The following is a 22,445-nucleotide window of genomic DNA, read 5'->3' on the forward strand; positions in this document are numbered from 1 at the left end:
AAAAAAAAAAAGAAATGGATGGAGTCAAACCATCTTGGGTGTAACAGCTCCAAGACAAAGATTATGTTGTTTGGAAAAGCTAACAACTTCAACCCTACCCTGTGGTGGGCCAGTAATTCAGACCCACCGCCCGCCACAGTGGACACAGCCAAAAACGTAGGTTTTAAATTCGACCCCACGCTTTCCTTCCACAAACAGGCACTCACAGTTGCAGGTACCTGTTTCCAAATCATCAGAATGTTGAGAAAATTCTTTGATCTGCTGCCCCTGCACGCTAGAAAAACGGTTGTAGTGGCCCTGATTTTATCTCGCCTTGATTATGGCAATGGTCTATATGCAGGAACAAAAAAAATGGTGATAAAACGACTACAGGTGATCCAAAATGCCGCCGCCAGGCTGTTACTGGGACTCCCTAAATGGTCATCCTCGACTGATGCCCTAAAAACCCTCCCTGGCTACCAATTCATAAAAGGATCTTTTTCAAGATCCTAACCATCACCTATAAAGCCACCATTGGTAGTGGGCCACACTATCTGAAAAATCATCTGAGACCCTACAGAACTAAACAAACCCTGCGGTCTTCCAATGAGAACTTGCTCACCAACCGCCACTTCAAACTGAAAACCCGAGGAGGGAAAACTCTGGCCACACTAGGAGCAAAAGCTTGGAATCACCTGCCCACCCAACTAAGACACACCAACAACGAGCCCATGTTCAGAAAGCTATTAAAAACTTGGATTTTCAGCACCTCAGATCAGGAAATCTTAGCACTAATCTGATCCTTCTGCAATCATCCTTTTCTGCACTTTCCTCTCCTATCTTCCCCTCAGTCTCTGTCATATAGCTCAAAGATGCACCTTGGAGTGAACGCTGCGCTCTATAAAAACCTATTTCATTCATTCACTCATTCATTCATTCATTCACCAACCACGCACCCAAACACCGAAACAGTGCCCCGCACCGCCACCCTCTGCAACTGGACACCAGTCAGCACCGAAGACACCACTCGCACGATGAACACCATCCACTCCGGATCACCAACCGACCCATGCCCCCACCACGTCTTCAACAAGGCCGACTCTATCATCGCATACCAACTCCGGGATATCATCAACATCTCCTTCAACACCGCCACCTTCCCGGAGAGCTGGAAGCATGCCGAGCTCAGCGCCTTCCTGAAGAAACCAACAGCGGACCCCACCGACCTCAAGAACTTCCGCCCCATCTCGCTCCTCCCTTTCCCTGCCAAAGTCATAGAGAAGATCGTCAACAGACAGCTCGCCGCCTTCCTCGAAAAGAACGTATCCCTCGACTCCTCGCAGTCCGGTTTCTGAGTCAACCACATCACTGAGACCGCCCTGATCGCAGCCACCGATGACATCAGATCCCTGCTCGACAACGGGGAAACAGCTTCCCTCATCCTCCTGGACCTCTCAGCAGCAGCGCCTCAGCAACATCGGAATCCAAGAGAAGGCACTGGAGTGGATCATCTCGTTCCTCGCTGGAAGAACCCAGAGAGTCCGTGTTGGACCTGGGGTTACCAGTCCACAAAGGGTAGCCTGGCACAGAGGGGAAATAGCAACACTCCAAAGGCAATTGTGTTGTGCTTACATCACTCACTCACAGCAACTCAGCGCTTAACGACCAAAAATAAATGACACTACACCAGTTTAGAAAAATACGGGCTGTTTTATAAAATTCTCTTGTAGTTACTCTTGGCTTCTTAGCAGTGTTAAGATTTCATTTATAGATCTACCTTACATCTGACAGTTAGCACTTTCACAGTCCCAATTAACAATAAGGTCCCCTTCCTTCCTTGATGGAAGCTCAGCGGTAATGCTTGGCCCTTATGTTTTCATTAAATATTCCACAGTTTCAATGGAAGCCATTAATCAATAATCAGATTCTCTACACTCCTCCACATCTGTACCTGGCCCTAGAAAAATCAGTGTTATTAATGACATTAGGTTACAGCCGGTCAGTAAACAAGACACAGTTATCTAAACAATATCTGAGTTCACATTGGCATCTAAAACAAGATAGGCATGTTGTTTTGTAAGTTCATATATTCCAACAGTTCGCGGTCTCCCCACCCGATTGGCAGCTTGCCCAAGTGAAATTTGTAGTTTTCACACACTTTGCACCAATGAATCAATCCCCTATTCCAACCAAGGTGCCCTGCGTCTAGCTCTGCTCCCTTACTCGGTTCCTCAAGTCAGTACTATCAATTTCTTCCAATACCCGCGTCTCCCCTCAGGCAATCTCGTTATGCAGGAATGGAATTAACACCACTGAATTGCGCTTGCCTGAGTTACCATTCGCAGCGCAGGTTATTAGTTAGGAATTCCTCCAGAGCCGTGCCGCAAGATTTAGTCTCACCAGGCACCCGCAGTTGGATGGCTCTCGTGGGGAAGCCGGTTAGCTCGGATCCTCCCCTCCCATTACCCTTTTCTGAGATGACAGCGAGGCCCGCTTTGCTCGTGGGCCCCGAACTTCACTTCTTTATCTTACTAGGTGCTGGACAACTCGTCCCGGTCAGCTTTCACCACTGATTGCGCCGCAATTATTCATTGAAGCTCCCCGGCCCCAGCGCTGCAACCACCTCACAGCAGGCTAGGCCGGAACTTCCTCACGCCCCCTTGATGCGTCCTACAGCTTCGTCGTCGTCGAGGGAAGGTGCTTCCGCAGGCCGGCCTCTTCCGATACCCGCCCCTTCTCCTCAGTGCATCCGCGTCAGCGCCGCTGGCTTCCGCAACACCGCCTCCTCTGATCTGTTTCACCGCTTATGACAACCAGGGCCCCCCCGCACGGAATCTCCACAGTGGGGGCCAGTAACTAAGCGGCGGTGATCTAGGGAGAGGAACCTCGGCAACCGCTGCGTCCAGGTAGGATCGGATTCACTTTCTTTCAGCACCAGTAGTGCTAGGGGTCAGTAGCGGAGATATTACCGGAGCCTTTCCCCTCTTCCCCTCAGTATCAAAGCAATTCTGATTGGACCACTGAAGACAGGGGAAGGGAAAACTACTCAGGCTCTTCTTCAGTTAACTACTTTCTTCGTGGAATTCTTATATGAACTTCTCACGATACCCCACCAGTTCTTTAGAAACAAGTTCCTCTCAGGTACTGATAAAACCAGAGATTTAGTGGCGCTACAACTGCAGTAGGGCTCAGTCAATAGGTAGGGGGCACGTCATCAAGTTGAGCTGCTGGCCCAAGGGACGATCTAACCCTAACAAGGCGCCTTCCTCCCCACACTGTTGCTTCACTCCTCACCAGGTTCTACTACAGCGCTCTGGTCACTCCTAAAATTGCCGCTCTTTTCCTGACCCTTATATAGACTGGTACAAAAGGGGATGGTGATGGACGGAGCATCTGAATCAATCAAACACTCACACCCAGTCAAAAGATCTGGGTTTAATCCATCACCGTTCTTTAGCCCACTCTGCCACCCCAGGCTATATGCAAATCAGTCTGACCCTGTGCCTCATGGGAACAGTCCAGCCCTAACTGCCAAGCCATGTCTTCCCTGGACCGGAAACAAGCTTCCGAGGATCGGTTTCTGGCATTCCAGCCGTCTTCAGCCCGGCTGGCTTGAATCCAGTGGCAAAGTGAGCAAGATGCTCCGTCCATCACCACCCCCTTTTGTACCGCTTTTGGCCGCCACTAGTGTGGCAGGGTATGCTTAGACGTGAGTCCCTTGCTCACTTTGCCACTGGATTCAAGCAAGCCGGGCTGAAGACGGCTGGAATGCCAGAAACCGGTCCTCGGAAGCTTGTTTCCGGTCCAGGGAAGACATGGCTTGGCAGTTCGGACTGGACTGTTCCCATGAGGCACAGGGTCAGACTGATTTGCATATAGCCATGTCTGAACTGGGGTGGCAGAGTGGGCTAAAGAACGGTGATGGATTAAACCCAGATCTTTTGACTGGGTGTGAGTGTTTGATTGATTCAGATGCTCCGTCCATCACCACCCCCTTTTGTACCTTATATAGACTGGGCCCAGGCTACTGGAACCAGCTGGAAGGTTCTAGAACCTTCCCATTGAAGTCCTATGGCTCAACCTCTGAGGTAATCAGTTGTGGCAGTTACCAGCCACCATTTTGGGTGACTAAATTTTCACCATTATAAAGGAACAACTAGGCCTTAAAAAGTTATAGGAACAAGGTAGCACCCAACTCCTAGGACAACACCAAAAATGTCCAGTGAACATAAAAATGAAAAGTACTAGGAGGCAAAAAGGGACAAAATAAATAAATAAATAATAGGAGGGACCACCCAAAGGGCCGACAGGTCTAACAAGCGTCCCCCCCAGCTGAAAGTTGGGAGAGCTACCCAACCCCTTGGGAGTTCTCATCACTAAGGCGGAAATACCTAGAGAGACCGTCTGCATTGGCGTGGTCCACTCCAGGCCGATGTTCCACCCGGAAGTCCATTCCCTATAGGGAGGTAGACCATCTCAACAGCTTGGGATTCTCCCCCTTCATTTGCATCAGACAACGAAGGGGTCGATGGTCGGTCTGAACCAGGAAGTGCGAGCCAAACAGGTATGGCCGCAACTTCTTCAGAGCCCATACCACCGCAAAGGCTTCCCGCTCAATTGCACTCCACTTCTGTTCCCGGGGAAGCAGTCTCCTGGATAGGAAGACAACAGGTTGATCCAGACCCTCTTCATTGAGTTGCGATAACACTGCCCCAATGCCATGTTCTGATGCGTCTGTTTGGACAATGAATTCCTTAGCAAAATCCGGAGCTCTCAGGACTGGAGCCGCACACATTGCTTGTTTCAAGGTGTCAAAGGCTTGCTGACAAGCCTCTGTCCAGACTACCCGTCGGGGTTGCTTTTTGGATGTGAGTTCAGTTAGGGGTGCCACAATTGTGTCATACCCCTTCACAAAGGGACGGTAGTAACCGGTGAGGCCCAGGAACGCTCGGACCTCAGTTTGAGTCTTGGGGGGCTCCCAGGCCATGATAGCCTCAATCTTCGCGTGGAGGGGCTGCACCGTTCCCCTGCCCACCAAATGGCCTAGGTACACCACTGACCCCTGCCCGATCTGACATTTACTGGCCTTGATTGTCAAGCCAGCCTGTTTCAGGGCCTGGAGAACAGCTTGTAGATTACACAAATGGTCCTCCCAGCTGCTGCTGAAGACGGCAATGTCATCCAGATAAGCAGCGGAGAAGGCCTCCATCCCGGAGAGGACCTCGTTCACCAGCCGCTGAAAGGTGGCAGGAGCGTTCCTGTGCCCAAAGGGCATTACACAGAACTGGTAGTGGCCCTCAGGCGTGGAGAAGGCTGACCTTTCCTTTGCCCCATCTGTAATGGAGATCTGCCAGTACCCTGAAGTGAGGTCAAAGGAACTCAAGTATTGGGCAGCTCCCAGCCGGTCAATGAGTTCATCCGCCCTAGGGATCGGATGGGCATCAGTTTTGGTCACTGAATTCAGTCCCCGGTAATCCACACAGAACCTTAGTTCTGGAGTGGTGCCCGGCGGGGCAGCTTTTAGTACCAGAACCACCGGACTGGACCAGGGGCTACTAGAAGGTTCAATTACTCCTAGCTCCAGCATCTTAGTGACTTCACTGTGGATGCTGGCCTTCACCTTGTCTGACAGCCGGTAGATCTTAGACTTCACAGGTGGGCTGTCTCCTGTGTCCAGATCATGGGTACACATGTGGGTCCTTCCCGGGACAAGGGAGAACAGCAAGGAATATTGCTCCAGGACCTGGCGGCAGTCCCTCCGCTGTTCAGGAGTCAGGGATGGTGAGAGAATCATTCCCTCCACTGACCCATCCTTTTCCTGAGACAAAAACAGATCAGGGAGAGGCTTGCTTTTCTCTTCCTCTGCTCCATCAGTCACCATCATCAAGATGACCTCGGGCCTCTCATGGTGGGGTTTGAGGCGATTGGCATGGAGCACCCGATGGGGCTGCCGGGGGGTCTTAAGATCCACTAGATAATTGGCCTTACCCTTTTTCTCTCCAGGTTCCATCACCCACACTTTCTGGCCAGGCTCCAACTCCACAGGGTGAGCATTGTGGTCATACCACTCCTTCATCACTGCTTGGTTGGCTTCCAAGTTGTCAGAAGCTTGCTTCCACAACTTAGCCATTTGGCTCCGGAAGGCCAGCATATAGCTCACCACATCCTGGGGAAGCTTCCTGGGAGTCTTTTCCCATCCGTCTTCCCCCAGGCTGCGAGGTCCACGCACAAGGTGCCCATACAGAAGTTCGAAGGGGCTGAAGCCCACTCCCTTCTGTGGCACTTCCCTGTAGGAAAACAACAGACAGGGTAGGAGGACGTCCCATTTCCTCCGCAGGCTCTCAGGCAGACTTCTGATCATGCCTTTCAAGCTTTTGTTGAACCTTTCCACTAGACTATTGGTCTGTGGGTGGTAAGAAGTGGTAAACCGGTAGGTAACCCCACACTCCTTCCACATAGCCCGCATATAAGCTGCCATGAAGTTGGTTCCCCTGTCGGACACAACTTCCCTGGGGAAACCCACTCGGTTAAAGATCCCCATCAGGGCCCTAGCCACTGCAGGTGCAGTAATGGTCCTCAGAGGAATTGCCTCTGGGTACCGTGTGGCGTGATCCACCAGAACCAGGATAAACCTGTGACCAGCTGAAGTTGGTGGATCCAATGGCCCCACAATGTCGATGCCCACCCTTTCAAAGGGGGTGCTAATGACAGGAAGTGGTTCCAGGGGAGCTTTCAGCTTCACGCCTGTTTTCCCACTGGCTTGGCAAGACACACATGTCCGGCAGTAAGTGTCGGACGCCACCTTCATCTGAGGCCAATAAAAGTGGGGGACAAGCCGGGCAAAGGTCTTGTCCTGACCCAAGTGTCCTGCCAAGGGTATCTCATTTTTTTTTCTTTTTTTTTTTGAAGTTCAACCGTCTTTATTTAGGTATACACAAGTGACACAGCCTTACACCTACAACCCTGGGGCCGGTGGCATGTCCATCAGTTGCATGAGATATTCGTCAAGGTAAAGGAAATCGAGAGAAAAAGATGGTAACACAGCCTTTTTACCGGCATCCCGGAGGCCCGGTGGCAAGTTTAGAATGTCTGTAACATTTATATCACACTCGCGTAATGAAATAAATACCAGATCTCTTTGGTAGAACAATTTTTTTGTATTTTTGCTGTAAACTATAATTTTTTCCCTTTTTTTGTTTGAATATTTGTATTGTCATTTATCATATAACATAGAGGTCCATACTTTTGAACATTTCACTGCAAGGAAGCATAAATCTGTCCCACATTCAGCTCGTGACAAGAAATAATCAGTCCAATTGTATTATACATTTCAGCTAACAATTGACTGCATTGTTAGATTCCCCAGGGCTCTCGGTAATATATACTGTTTAATATTTCCTCGCAGTGTACCTCTGCAGGGGTCGCTTCCCATCTCTCTAGAGTCCCCGATCTCATTCAGTCTCAGGGCGCCTAGCGGATGGCCTCCTTCCAAGTTATATGCTCTATCCGAGCTCCGCGGTGTAGCTGAGCGCACATATTGTCGGATTCCCGTTAGCTAGGTCAGCCCTCTGGTGTATTTCGATGCTCATGCGGCCTAGTGGTGTGCTCTGCTTATCGCCCCGCTTCGTCGGTCTGGGGCGGTGTGCCTCCTTTTCTGGTGTGTCTTAGAGGGACTGCTCATGTGACTCTGGGCTGGTGCCCTATCAACTAGGGAAGGGTCAGTTGCCTAAACTCAACTGTTGAACATGAGGGGGGAATTCACAATATGAAAAGGGAATGAACTAAACTATAAACTAAAGAAAAAGAAAAGAAGCTCTGCTTTACTTGGTCTAACCTTTCGGGTTTGTAGGCCAGGTGTTGTGTCTGTGTGAGTCCCGGGACAAGTGTTCGTGCGTTCCTTCCTTCGCGGCGTAAGGTGTGCAGTGTGTGGGGTGGCGGCGTAGATTCTCCTCAGTTAGTCGCACCTTTTTATCCACTGTTTGTGTAGGAGTCATTCCCATGGGCCCATTGGTGCACGGGGGGTAGGGTGGGGGGGAGAGAACTGCATGCAGCTCGGCCGCTCGCCCTCTTATTATATTTGATGTTGTTCTCTCGGTGGTCCCTGTGTGGTTTCGTCCGTCTGTTTCCTTCCTCTTTTCATTGGTGTGCCTCCCTGCTGTGGCCCTGTCGCGCATATACCACCCTTCCGGTCCCCCGCCTACGTAATTCCTCGTTCTTGATACGCCTGGTTAAAGGACTTGAGAATGTCATCCCATATCTGAGCTATCGGTATAGCTCGCAAACCTGCCGTCTCCTCTCTATGGAGTATTGTTCCCTCTGCCATCGCCCAGTAGGTGAGTGAGGAGTGCCAGTGTTGCACCTGCGGAGGGTGCTTGTCTTTCCAGTGTTTCGTTATGAGCCTTTTCGCGGTCACCAGGCCTAGGTCCCAGAACCTGGTCCGGGGTTTGTCATGTTTTGTTCTTCTGTACAGCCCCAGTATGCATGCCTCCCACGTGTGTTGCAGCTCTGTTTCTGCTCCCTCCATTAAGAGCGCTGTTACCTCTCGCCAATATGTGTGCAATCTGGGGCAAGCCCACAGCATGTGTAATAAGTCGGCATTCAGTAATGAGCAGCGCGGGCATCCGGTCGTGTCTAGTACGAAGTATCGATTAATTTTGTCGGGGGAAAGATATGCCCTGTGGACAATGTATAGTTGTATTATTTTGAACCTTGAGTTACGCGGTATGTTGCGCAGTCCCTCTAGGATCCGCTCCCATTCTTTGTCCGACCACTCCCTACCTCGGTCGGCTGCCCACTTGTCTCTCAGCGGCTGGAGCGTGCATGCGGTATGCATCTGCAGGGTCTGCGCTATCCAGTGGATCACGTGTGAGCCATTGCCCATCACGTGTAAGTACTGCAGCAACAGGTGTGTCTGCGGTTCTTCTGCCATGGCCCCCCAGCGTTTCGTGTATTCGCGGATCAGGGATGCATAGAGAAGGAACTGCCCTGCCGGTAGGCCGGCATCCACCGCGAGTCACTCAAATGGGATCAGGGCTCCCTCCTCGTAGAGATCCGCCATCGTTTCTATTCCTGCCAGCTCCCAGCTCTCCATAGCGGCTGCAGTGAAAGCGCCGCCCACTGTAGGTGTGTCCACCAATGGGAGCGCGGGGGCATAGGGCTTGATTGCCCGCATGAGTCTCAGCGCGCGTTGGAAGCATTTGTACGCTACCGTCAAGTGCAGCTGCGTCTGGCGGGTTTTCACGGCCAGGGGGTGGAACAGCATGAGTGCCTGCACGTGTGTTAGGGCCGCGGTATCCGACGTCGTGTCTGCCAGGCCTTTTCCTGCGAGCCAGCCAGTTACCCACTGCAGCTGCGCTGCCAGATAGTAAAGTTCCTGGTTCGGGATCGCTAGCCCTCTCATAGCCACCGGGGCATATAGCTTCCTCAGCGCTACTCTGGGTCTGCCAGCACTCCAAATGTGCGCCCGGACCATGCTTTCGAGCTCTCTAAATATGCGGTTAGGGACGTACACCGGTATGTTGGAATAGAAATAGAGCAGCCTGGGTAGTGCGATCATCTTCGTTAGGGTGACACGGGCAGGGACATTAAGCGGGAGCGTTTTCCAGAAACCCATTTGGGCTCGTAAAGAGGAGATAGCTCTGATCAGGTTGCCTTCCAGCACGTCTGCTGGGGATCGGTAGATGTGGATCCCTAGGTATTTCAATGTGTCAGCATACCAGGTCAGTCTAAGGCCCCCTAGGTTCACCTCGCTTTCCTGCATATCCGGATGGAATGGGTATACTTCTGAATTCCCCCAATTGACTCTTAATCCCGAGTGTGCCGTAAAGAAATCAAGTGTGTCCATAAGGCCCTGCGGCATCCTAGTGAGGTCCCGGATATATATTAGCAGGTCATCTGGGTATAGTGAGACCGTGTGTGTGCCATCAGCTAGGGGAATGCCCCATTCCTCGCCCTGTCTGCTCAGCAGCTCCGCTAACGGTTCCATTGCCAGGGAAAAGAGCAGTGGCGACAGGGGGCAGCCTTGCCTCATACCCCTCCGTACTCTGATAGCTTCGGACAAAAGGCCTCCGGTCCGGACTCTGACTGTGGGCGTCTGATCGAGTAGGCTGACCACATCTATGAACGCCTCTCCTAGTTCGTTTTTCTGCAACACTGCCCGAAGATACAGCCATTCCACCGAATCAAATGCTTTTTCTAGATCTAATATTATGCATCCAGACCGTGGCCATGGCGTCTTCGCGTACTCCTGCACCCTGAATAACCGACGGATGTTCTGTGAGGTGCTGCGCGTTGGCACGAATCCGTTTTGATCCGTATGGACCAGCTTGAGCGTGTGCGGTGCTAGTCTCTGGGTCAGTGTGGATGCTAGTATCTTGTAGTCCGTGTTCAAGAGGGCGAGCGGTCGGTATGAACTCAGCTGCGCCCCGTCCTTACCTGGCTTCAATAGGGAGACCAGCGTGGCCTCGTTGAGGGTGGGCGGTAACGAGGAGTCTTCCAATGCTGCCTCGAACATCTTAATGAGTTCCGGGATTAACAGGTCCGGGTACGCCTTATAGAACTCCGCTGGGAGTCCATCCGGACCCGGGGATTTACCGTTGGACAGGGCCATGATGACTACTCGGAGTTCTTCCGATGTGAACGGGGCTGCTAGCTCGTCCCGCTGGGCGTCTCTTAATGTCGGTAGCGGTATCGGTGCTAAATAGTCTGCAGTGTCCGGGGCCGGGGTTGGTAGACCGGAGCGATATAACCTATCGTAGTGGTCAATGAAAGCTTGGTGTATCTCCTGCTGTGTGCGTAGCATAGCTCCCTCTTCTCCTCGTATCTCCACTACTGGCTTGGTCCTGTCTTCTCTGCTGATGAGCCAGGCAAGCAACTTGCCGGGCTTATCTCCCCTATCGTGTGTGCGCGCCGAATGGGCCTCATAATTCAGGCAGCGTAGCCTTTCTAGTAGGTTCTCGTGTTCCGTCTGGATGTCTTGGGCCTCTCTCCCATCGTCCCCGGGCTCCCTTTGTTGGAACCGCAGTAGCCTACCTTCCACCGTAGTCAAGTCTTTCTCCACTTGCCGCCGCAAATTGACTTGCGTGCCTAGGCAGTGCCCCCTCACCACGACTTTGAACGCGTCCCATTCTATCTGAGGGGCGGACGCTGTGCCCGCATTTGCCTCAAAATAGTGTGCTATTTGCGCAAATAGCGAGTCGCGGAACGGAGCGTCAAGCAATAGGTCTGGTTGCAACCTCCATGTGGGGATCAGGGGTGTACAGTCGCCCATGTGAGGACCAACATGTGTGGATTATGGTCGGAGTTTGTTCTGCCCATGTATTACTTGTCTGTTGCATGTGGCAGCAGGTCCTCTGTGAGCACATACCTGTCAAGCCGTACATGTAAGTCATGCGCTCCAGAGTAGTATGAGTACGTTTGAGTGTTTGGGTTACAGTGTCTCCACACGTCTTTGAGCCCCCAGTGCGCAGCCCAAGTTGTGAAGGCTTTCATGGCGCTCACTACTGGCGCGCTTGGCAGTGGCGGGAAGGATAGGTCTAATGCCGTGTCCAGCACACAATTGTAGTCCCCGCCCAACACCCAGGGGAGACCGTGCCAAGCAGATAGGATTGTGGAGAATCTTGTGAGGAATCCTTGTTGGTCTGTGTTGGGGGCATACACCGATGCTATTATTATCGGGTGTCCATCCAGTCGTCCCCTCACCACCACCAGCCTCCCCTCTCCGTCAATGTATGAATCGTCTGCCTTAAAAGGGACCCCTAGCCTGACCCATATTAATGGGCCCGCGCGTACGCGGAAAACCCTGTCGCGTATGTTTGCCCCTGCCAGCGCCGGCGCAGTGTTTGGACCTCAGGTGCGGCTAAGTGTGTCTCTTGTAGAAGCGCTATTTGAACTTAATGTCTCTTTAGATAAGAGTAAATCTGGTACCTGCGCGAGGGAGTGTACATCCCCAGTACATTCCATGTGCAAAATTTAATCACAGCTGCCATTGCTATTCAGTGCTCGCTTGCCCCTCCCCCCACCAGCGTCCCTGGTCGCCTCGCATTGTCCCGGTACATCTATCACATCAACACCTACTGTTATACCTATGATATGCATTGTTGAAGCTGGTATCTCATCCACTCTCCAGTAATAGAAGCAGAGCTTGTGATAACATAAACAATAATTAATATCAAAAGGTCGACTGCTGAACATGCAGACGTCCAACCACTCTAATAATATGGTCAACTTTTCAGTTCTGGGGGTCGCTGTCTAGTGCGTTAGATAAGGGTATCGCAGTTAATAAACAAAGCGTGAGTGTGCGTGCCATCCCGCTCAGGGGGAAAATTGTCTAACCCAGCTGGTCCCGCAGTGGACTGGGTGAAAGGTTGTGTGGCGCTTCTGGCATTTGCCCGCAAAGTTCGCCAGCCAGCAGGCCCGCTTGGGCCACGGGGAGGCGAAGTGCCGGATCTCCTGATAGGGCGATTGCGCCTTCCGTGTCCTCTGTCCCCATAGCACCCGGTAGACCCGGGTTTCGCTGCCTCTCCGGCTTATTTTCTGACGCCGCCGCTCAGGACGTGCAGCGAGAGAATGGGGGTGGATGGGAAGAGGGGGTGGGTTCCATGTTTGCTCGCTTTTCTATCTAAAGAGGTCCGCCGTCTGTGGTGTAATGTCCGGTAAGTCGTCTTGGGTCTGTGAGTCCGACAGTCCATACATTGCCTCGTCATCACTCAGTAATGCTTCAGGGCTGTTCGCCAGCTGCGAGTGTTGGGCCGGTGAAGTGCTGATCTCCGTTGCTATGCGCAGTGCTTCCTGCTGTTCCCGGTGCATTTCTTCCTCGGGCGGGCCCGCGCCCTGCTGCGTTCTCTCCGCGGGTGTTGGTGACGACCTCTTCCTGCGCTGTCTTCTGGAGCTCCTGTTCCTCCTGGGTCTGGCCACGTCTGTGGGGCATGTGACGTTTTTTTCTGGTCCATTATCTAGCGATGTTTCCACATCTTCAGGGCTGCCGAAGAAGTGCGTCTTTTCATGTGCCACCACCCGGAGCTTTGCTGGAAAAAGGAGGGAATATTTTAGACCAAGTTGCCGTAATCGTCGCTTCACTGCCAAGAAGGAGTGTCTCTGGACATTTTCAAGTTTCTTGGTTTCCCTCAGTATGGAGTCTCGGTCGCTGTAGTTTAGGATGCGGATTAGCAGTGGGCGCGGATTAGAGCCCGTTGGGAGTGGGTGTGCAGGGGCTCGATGTGCCCGTTCCACCACGAAGTGTGGCGACAGTATCCCTTCTGGTAGTAGTGTGCGTAACCAGCCCTCCACATGCGTCTCAGAGTCTCTCCCTTCCCATTTTTTGGGCATACCCACTATCCGGATGCTATTCCGCCTTGCCCGCCCTTCTGCGTCCTCTGCCCAGTCTTCGAGGAACTCGACCCTGTTGCGAAGATCTCTCACCTGTTTGTCTGTTTGCGTTACTCGGGGCTCTAGGTCGGTGACCGTGAGTTCCAAGGCTTTGGTACAATCAGCTAACTTTTTGTGGTCCGCCCTCAGGTGTGTCAGGTCGATGGCGACTCCATCTATCTTCGCCTCCAGTGACGTTCGTGTGGATTGTAACGAGTTTTCTAGCCGTTCCATGGCCGCTAGCATTGTGTCCAGCCTGGTTGCTATAGGGTCTGCCTCCCCCTGTTTCGGCATTTTGTTTATCTTGCTTTTCGAATTCGCTCCCCCGGCTCCTGTGCGTTTCCCTGCTCCTCCGGACATGGACAGTGTCATGCCCGACTGCGGTCCTACGACCAGTGTGGCTGTTTGCGCCACTTCCAGGTGCCTCCCCGTGCCAGATGGGTGCAGTCTGAGGGGGTCTTGCCTGCCGGTGTGGGCGCGCGGGTATTCTCCAAAGGGCTGCCGCATGTCCATCCCTTCCCCGGGCTGCCGGTCTGTATGGGCAGTAGCGATTTCGTACTCACGGGCCTGTTGCTGAGTGGGTATTCGTCGTCTTCTGTTGGGCCCGGTCACGGCCCAGACAGTATTGTATCCCGCAGGTTCACCCGGTTCCCGGCGGACCGGCGGGCCTCGTCGTGTCACTGTTTGTTGCCGTGGGTGGCGTTGCCCATTCAGTCTCTCACAGCCAATGCCAGTCGCTCACCGGTACCCGTCGCAATTCAGTTAGCGCGTTTCGTGTAGTCCCTCGGGTGTCTCACTCCTTGCCGTCCCTCGGCTTGGAATAGGGCTCCTGTGTGCCTGCTAGGTAGCCCCGGCGTGGCTCAGCGTGGTCCGCTCTTGGCGCCCCTATGGAGGCGTCTCTGCGCCAAGGGATTGGCGTCCAGACCTTGGCCGTGTCTCGCTCTCTTGTCGAGGGGGACCTCCTCAAGGCCCGTCTCTGTGGCAGCTGCAACCTTCTCCTTCAGCGCCACTTGCAGCGTGTCTCGGGTGCCTCGCTCTCTCCCGGTGCCGGGGGCGGGGGCCTGTCGCCGCTCCGTTTCAGATTGCGCCGGCCTGTATCTCGGGTGGCTGCGGGGCGTCTTCCCCTGTGCCCGGCGCGCCGCGTCCCAATGGCGCCGTGGTTCACCGGTGCGTGGTCTCAAGGCCGGGGGGTGGCTCACGTGTGGGAGTTCCCGCGGTTGCGGCTGTGGTGCCGTGAGTTCCCGGTGCTGGTGAGTCGGTGAGTCCTGCTTGTCCTCCGGGGGAGCCGCGTTCGAGAGCTCCCTTCCTGCTTGGCGGTGCCGTCGCCCTACCACGGCCGGGCGCTCGTGTTCCCCTGCTTGGTCTCGTGCCTGCTTGGACAAGTGTGGCTTGGCGCCCTGTTTTCCTCCTGTCCCCGGCGCCGCCGTGGCTAGGCGCTCGCTGTGGGTGCTCGCGGAGTCTCCCGGTGCCTCGGTGTCTTTGCACAGGCCTCCTGTTCACCTCCTCTGCCCAGCCTCACCTCCTCTGTCCAGCCAATTTTTCTTAGGGCTCCTCACCTCTTCGTGGTGGCACTGGTTGCACCCTCCCTTCTCCCTCCGTTAGGGTTGCGCAGCTCCTAGTGCCGCGGGCGGCGGGTGGCGGGCTTATCACTCGGGGGTGGTGGTGGAGTGTGCCTGGCCTCTGGACCTGGGGGTGTGTCAGCGCCGATGCGCTAGGTCCCGGGTCGGCCTTCCTCCGCCAATGTGCTGCCAGACCCGGTTTCCGGCCCGCACTTCCGGCCCAGGCCCCGGTGTCGCGTGATTTCTGTGGCCGGCGCCCTCTCGCGTTTTCCGGCTAGCTCACTCGTGGGGGTCCCGGAGCGGCTCTGGTTCTCCGATCGATCCGATTTTTGGACCGAGGGTTGCCCGTGTGTTCGCGACCCTGTATCCGGTGTTCCGGTCAGCTGGGGTACGCTCTGTCAGGATAATTAACCCCTTTGTTCGGGGGCTCGCACCGGAGCTCCGCTAATGCGCGTCCAGTCTCGTTGCGCGCTTAGCCACGCCCCTACCCTGCCAAGGGTATCTCATGAGCCAGTTCTAGAAGAAAGGCTCGGTAACGTTGAGGGACAACCAAGGCCAGTGACGAACCGTGCACTGGTGCCTTGGGTTCACTGTAGAGGAGTCCATCCTCCCAGTAAATGTGGTAATTCCCAGTAACGTTACCTGCTGCCTGGGCTTCCGCCTGTCGCCTCAGTCCCTTAAGGGTAGGGCACTCCATCTGGCCCTTACAAAACTCCTCCCTGGTAGGCCCCCCCTCCACATGCCATTCGGCAGAGATTGGTAGGTTCTCCAGTGAGACAACATCCCCCCCCCGTGGATTCCAGGTCCACCACCTCAGGTGAAATCAAGAACAAGCCCACTCACTTAATAATATTCAAACCTAGGTGGTACATCCTAGATACATATATAAAGAAACATTGTCCCACAAGCAAAAGCTATTCAAAAAATATTATCACTTTTTATTTACATATTTTTATAATATTTTGAAACATCATAGCAGTATACATTTATAATCGTGACCACAGTACACAGCAAATTATCTATATATACATATTTATACTATATACACACAAAAGAGGACCCCCATAAATCATGAACACAACCAGGCAAACTCAGTCAGTCAGAACCATTCAAACAATCCATCTGCACAAACAGTTACAACACAATCACAAACCCACTACACACAAGGTTCAAAAGGTATACAGTAAATGACAATCAATTTCAATCAATAATGCAAAAATATAAGGAAAAGCAAACAAAAGCGCCGACGCGCGTTTCGGAAAAGGAACTTAATGGTCCTAAGGTCCTTCATCAGGGCGCAAATAAATAAATCATGGGTTCCATATAGGGGTTTCTTGTTCTGAATATTAGGATACCCGGTCCAAAATCCAAGTAATAGGTTATGAGGGGGTACACTCGAAGAATAGCGGAGTAACCTGATTTAGAATCTGTAAGGGACAATGAAACCAAAGTTATAAATCACAAATATCATCTCATTTAATAAGCGTTGCTGCAGAGGGAACAGAATCAGGAGTATAGACAATACCAAGTGTCAAGAATTGTTTAGATAATAGGCCCAACGTACCACTAAAGATGCAGTTTTTCTTCTGGCCTTAGTTTACTCAAGGGTCTGTCATTGTTTCAACCTACAGGCCGTGCGCTCTCAAATTCCTGGTAGTGTTTTATTTACACTTCATAAACAAACATCAGGACGTTCATGACCTGTGGCTCGTGACCTGTACCCTTTGTCTACTCATTTGGGTATGTTTGGTATTTAATATGTTGTACGACATTCTCTATAGACTCGTAACCCTTTTTTTGATTATTGACTCATGATGGGGTGGAGGGATGTGAGTCTAGGGAGGTTATCTGTGCTTTCTATGGCTCTATTTGTCCTACTTCTGTGTCATACGACCATGTTCTTGGTTTGGCGCGATACAGGAATTTTATGTTCTTTACACACTTTATCGGTCTTTAGTGGTACGTTGGGCCTATTATCTAAACAATTCTTGACACTTTGTATTGTCTATACTCCTGATTCTGTTCCCTCTGCAGCAACGCTTATTAAATTAGATTATATTTGTGATTTATAAGTTTGGTTTCATTGTCCCTTACAGATTCTAAATCAGGTTACTCCGCTATTCTTGGAGTGTACCCCGTCATAACCCTCTCATAACCTATTACTTAGATTTTGGACCGGGTATCCTAATATTCAGAACAAGAAACCCCTATATGGAACCCATGATTTATTTATTTGCGCCCTGATGAAGGACCTTAGGACCATTAAGTTCCTTTTCCGAAACGCGCGTCGGCGCTTTTGTTTGCTTTTCCTTATATTTTTGCATTATTGATTGAAATTGATTGTCATTTACTGTATACCTTTTGAACCTTGTGTGTAGTGGGTTTGAGATTGTGTTGTAACTGTTTGTGCAGATGGATTGTTTGAATGGTTCTGACTGACTGAGTTTGCCTGGTTGTGTTCATGATTTATGGGGGTCCTCTTTTGTGTGTATATAGTATAAATATGTATATATAGATAATTTGCTGTGTACTGTGGTCACGATTATGAATGTATACTGCTATTATGTTTCAAAATATTATAAAATATGTAAATAAAAAGTGATAATATTTTTTGAATAGCTTTTGCTTGTGGGACAATGTTTCTTTATATATGTATCTAGGATGTACCACCTAGGTTTGAATATTATTAAGTGAGTGGGCTTGTTCTTGATTTTGTCTATTTTTCCCTGCCCCCCCCCACTTTATCAGTTTTTCAGGGACCCTCTGTTGTTACTATTGAAGTTTTCCACCACCTCAGGTGGCCTATCCATCTCTCGAGGCTTGGATGTCGAGGCAGGCTTCTCCTGTCCCCGGTTCTTTTCCTTCCTGGCAGCTGGCTGTGCCTTTGTTCCAGGCTCCAGCCCTGGCGAACTCCCCCTCCGGGTAGTCGCGGACCTTGTGCTGGCACAGGCCCAGTCAGGTGTACCCAGCATCTCAGAATGAGTCCGGTATTCCACCTCCTTCCAAACATTGTGCTCCATATCATTCCCCAACAGAGAATCAACTGGCACGGCAGGGCTTACGGTAACTCGAAGTAGACCTGCAACCCCTTCCCACTCAAATGGAACCTCGGCCACCGGGTAGTGACCCATTCTGCCATCAGCCCTTGCGGCGGGGTGGAGTACATGTGGAATCACCTGCTCTGGGGACACCAGGTGACTTCTTACCATAGTCATACTGGCTCCTGTGTCTCTCAGAGCTTCCCCTCTTTGGCCATTGATGGTGAACCACTGCCCATACTTGGTAGTATTAGAGGGCACCTGGATCTTAGGAACAATCTCCCGATCTCCCAGGGACACTAAGGTGACTCCCGCCCACTCCCCCCCCTTATCTAAGGGCAACTTCTCCCCGAGCACTACACTAGCTACTCCCGGGGATTTTCCTCTAGTGGGAGGGGGTGGTCTCTTTGGGCACTTGACATCGCCTTTATAGTGCCCAACCCCACCACACTCATAGCAGCAGACAACCCTTGGCTGCTGACTATGGTCAAGATGAGTGTTTCTTGGCGGGTTCGCCTTAGGAATGAATCCTGTTTCCTTTCCCTGGAAACTGTTTTGGGGGCCTCTTGAGAACTCCCTCTTTTTATCTCCCCCCTCTTTCTTCTGGGAAGCGCCCTGTCCGGTCCTTTGGGAATCCCCTCCAGTCCCCTTTGAGGACACCCGGGTACTAGCCCAGATGTCCGCCTCCTCAGCAAGCTTCCGGGGGCTGGTCAGCTTGCTGTCCACCAGGTGTTGACGCAGCTCGGAAAAACATTTCTCGAGTAGGTGCTCCTTGAGGATAAGATCATACAACCCCTCGTAGTCCCCCACCTCGCTGCCTTGCACCCAACCCTCTAGGGCCTTCTTTGCATAGTCTAGGAAATCCACCCAATTCTGTGTGGCCAGTTTGTGACTGCTCGTAAACTTCCTTCGGTACTTTTCGGGAGTCAGCCCAAACTTTTTTATCAGTGCCACTTTCATGGTGGGGTAGTGGGTCTGCTCCCCCTGCTCCAGGGCCAAAAGTGTATCCCTTCCTGCAGGAGGCATGTATTTGTACAAGCCACCCCCCCCCAGTGTTTTTCCAGTATCCCATGGGCTCTTAAGGAGACCTCATAGGCAGCCAACCATTTCGCAATGTCATCCCCTGCGCTGTAGCTGGCGACTATGTCCTTTGGTGTTGGACAGGCCACATGAAGGGCCCGCTCCCCCTCTGCCCGACCAGGCCCGAGCCCGGTCCCTCAAGTGTTACACACCACCACTTCACGTTTTCCGTCCCCTCCGGGACCCCTGCCTCTGAACATCTCGAACATCTCGACCTCTTGGGCCCGATCCACTACTGGCCCGCGCGGCCGACCTGGGCGCCATCTTGGACAATGCACCACGAGGCCGCGTGGCCTCCGATCGACCCTAACCCTGGGCCTGGCCAGGCCTCAGACATCCCGGCACCACCATCCACCCAGGAGGTGAGCGGACTACTTGGCAGGTCAATGGGAGAAAGAGGTGTCGATGGCTCTCCCCCGCCAGGTACCGCTCGCCCCCAGCCTCCCCGGGCGCCGGCTCCACCCCCCTGCTGGGTGTCTGAACTCCCTCATCCTGGACCCCCCGACCTCCAAGTGCGAGGGTCCGGACATCAAAGGGCAACGGCCCTATAACTGAGGCAGCTCCAGAGCAGGAAGGCAGTTGTATCCTGGAGTCGAGAGACGCAGAGAAGAACTCATCCTTGACGGACTACTGGCGCTGCCGTAGCCCTACTTTGTGAACTATCGTCCTGCCTGCTGGCGCTGCCGCAACCTTCGTAAACCTTCATCGTCGTCGGGACCTGCTGGCGTGGCCGCGGACCGTTTGTACCTCCATCTCCATCGGGACCTGCTGGCTCCGCCGCGGACCGTCGCTACCTTCAACCATCTCGGGACCTACTGGCTCCGCCGCGGCCCGACCATCTAGAACGCCGAGCTCGAGGATTGAGAGCTATCCATCCACCCATTTGGTAACAAGACTGTCCCGCTACCCCCTCCCCAAACCAGAGACTAGAACCGAGGGGACCCCTGAGTCCAGACCTCCTTGTATCATTTGGCCGTACTCAAAGAATTGCTGATAAAGTATCGTTTAACCTTATCCTTGTGTGGTGTCCGTCTGTGGGGGGGAAGTTACTTGTCTGTACGATCGCTGGAGACGGCTCTCCCTGGAGACCTCTCCCCTTATACTCGGCCGACCCTCCCGGTCCGTCTAACATTGGTGGCCAGCGGCGCGATCCGAATCACCGCATAATCGTACAGAGAGTAGCTCACCCCACGACGAAATCACGATGACAACCAAAGAAAGCGGATCCACCGAGAAATTTCAGATGGAGAAATTGGAAGAATACAGCCATCGTGAATTAAAACAATTCTGCATCGAACTAGGTATCGCTACCACCGGTCTAAGTACCAAAGATGATTTCAAACAGGCCCTGGAGTCCTGGGCAGAAACCGGGGCCGTCAGACCCCCGGACCAAAATATCGCAGCAGTAGACACCGCGGCTCCCGAGGAGCGAAGAACGGGTCTCTCGCAAGACGAGATCCAGGAACGAGAAAAAACAAGACTACATGAACTAGAAATGACCCGGCTCAAAATGGATGGGGAACTCAAGTTGGCCGAACAGAAACTGAACTTAGAACATCTGAGGCTCCGAGAAGAAAGAGAGGAAAAACAGAGACAAAGAGAGCTCGAGGAAAAAAGACTGGCATATGAACATGAGCGCAAATTAGCTGAGATAGACTTACGCAAGCAGAACAAGGAATCTGGGGTGACCGAGCAACCCCGCACCCCAGGAGCAACAGATAAGAAGGTACACATCCCCAAGGATGTCGTTCGAGAATACTTCCGAGAGGACGACATCCAACAATGGTTCAAGGCCTACGAAATAGCTATGACCTCCCACCGGATCGATCGAAGCGACTGGGGAGCCGGTCTATGGGGGAGATTCCTCAATGAGGGCCGCGATGCCCTGCTACAGCTCCCGGACCATCTGATGACCTCCTATGACCATATGAAAGCGGCCCTCCTCACCCGCTATGGGCTCACACCCGAGATGTACCGCCAGAGGTTCAGAGACTGCACCCGCATCCCGGGTACAACTTGGGTGGAGTACGTTAACTATTTCAGCAGAGCCTTCGAGGGTTGGATCAAAGGAAGCAATGTCAAAACTTACGAACAGCTCTTCAATCTCATGGTGTGGGAGCATCTGTCAAACAATTGCTTCATCGAACTCCGGTAGCACCACCTAAACAGCAAATTGTCTGATCCACGGCAGCTCGCAGCCGAAGCTGACCGGTGGGAAATCACCAGAGTGGGCCGAAATGGGTCCTATGAACAGAACCGAAACCACCACGGTCAGCACCGTCCCCGAGGAGGAGGAGGGGGGGGCCAAGGAAGAGGAAAAGACAGCACTCCGGCCGCCCCCGCTGCCAGCACCCCTCCCCCGGCCAACCGGGGCAGCACCCCGGCACGACCAGGATATAGGGCCAATGTCACGTGTCACCGATGCCAGCGAGTCGGCCACTACGCAAACGACCCAAATTGCCCACAGAACCAGAGCCCGAGACCCCGCCAGGTGGCTGCCGCTGCCCTGGGGGAAGAACAGATCTCCGAGGAACAAGAAGAATATGAGCAAGAACATCAAGAATGGGAGCCAGCCGCCATGGCTCTAGCTTGCTTAGGGGGGAAAGACATGGTCCCGCGGGTCCCCCTACCCGCTAACACCCGGAAGTACAGCCAATGGGTGAGCATCAATGGACGCCGGGCCGAAGCCCTCCGTGACACCGGGGCCAGTGTGACAGCCGTCCGCTGTCACCTGGTGACCCCAGAACAGTTCCTACCAAATATTCTCTGCCCTGTCCGTTCAGCCGATAACTCGGAGAGTCTGTGTCGGATGGCCTGCGTCCCTTTCGAATGGGGAGGGGTCTCCGGCATGTTGAAGGTGACGGTCCGAGATGATGCCCCCGTAGACTGCCTCCTGGGGAATGACCTTGAAAGCTCTCCGTGGGCAGCCGTAGAACGAAGGGAACACCTGGGGATGTTAGGCATCCCGGACTGGGCGTGCGTCACCACCCGGTCCATGGCCGCCCGTGCCAATCTCCGACCCGAGGAACCTGAATGGCCGGCGCCTCCTCCCCCGGTCGCTCCAGTCGAAGACGCCGACCGTGCTGTCCCCCCAGAACCAGCTCAACCTCCGGGCCTCTCGGGCCTCGACCAGTGGCATCAAGAGGGGGGGCCCACACAGGAGCAGTTTCGCCAAGAGCAGAAGACCTGTCCCTCCCTCGAGGGACTCCGCCAACAAGCCCTCGCCCAGAACGCAGGGGATACCTCCGGAACACACTGGGTCTATTGGGACAATGATCTGCTATACAGTGAACAAAGGATCGCGGAGTTGGGGGCCAGTCGAGTGCTAGTAGTGCCCCTCCGTTTTAGAGACTTCTTGCTAAATCTGGCCCACGATGTCCCCCTGGCTGGACACCTGGGTCAGGATAAAACTTACAGCCGCCTA

This window comes from Lissotriton vulgaris, chromosome 8, assembly GCF_964263255.1.
Source record: "Lissotriton vulgaris chromosome 8, aLisVul1.2, whole genome shotgun sequence".
Taxonomy (NCBI): domain Eukaryota; kingdom Metazoa; phylum Chordata; class Amphibia; order Caudata; family Salamandridae; genus Lissotriton; species Lissotriton vulgaris.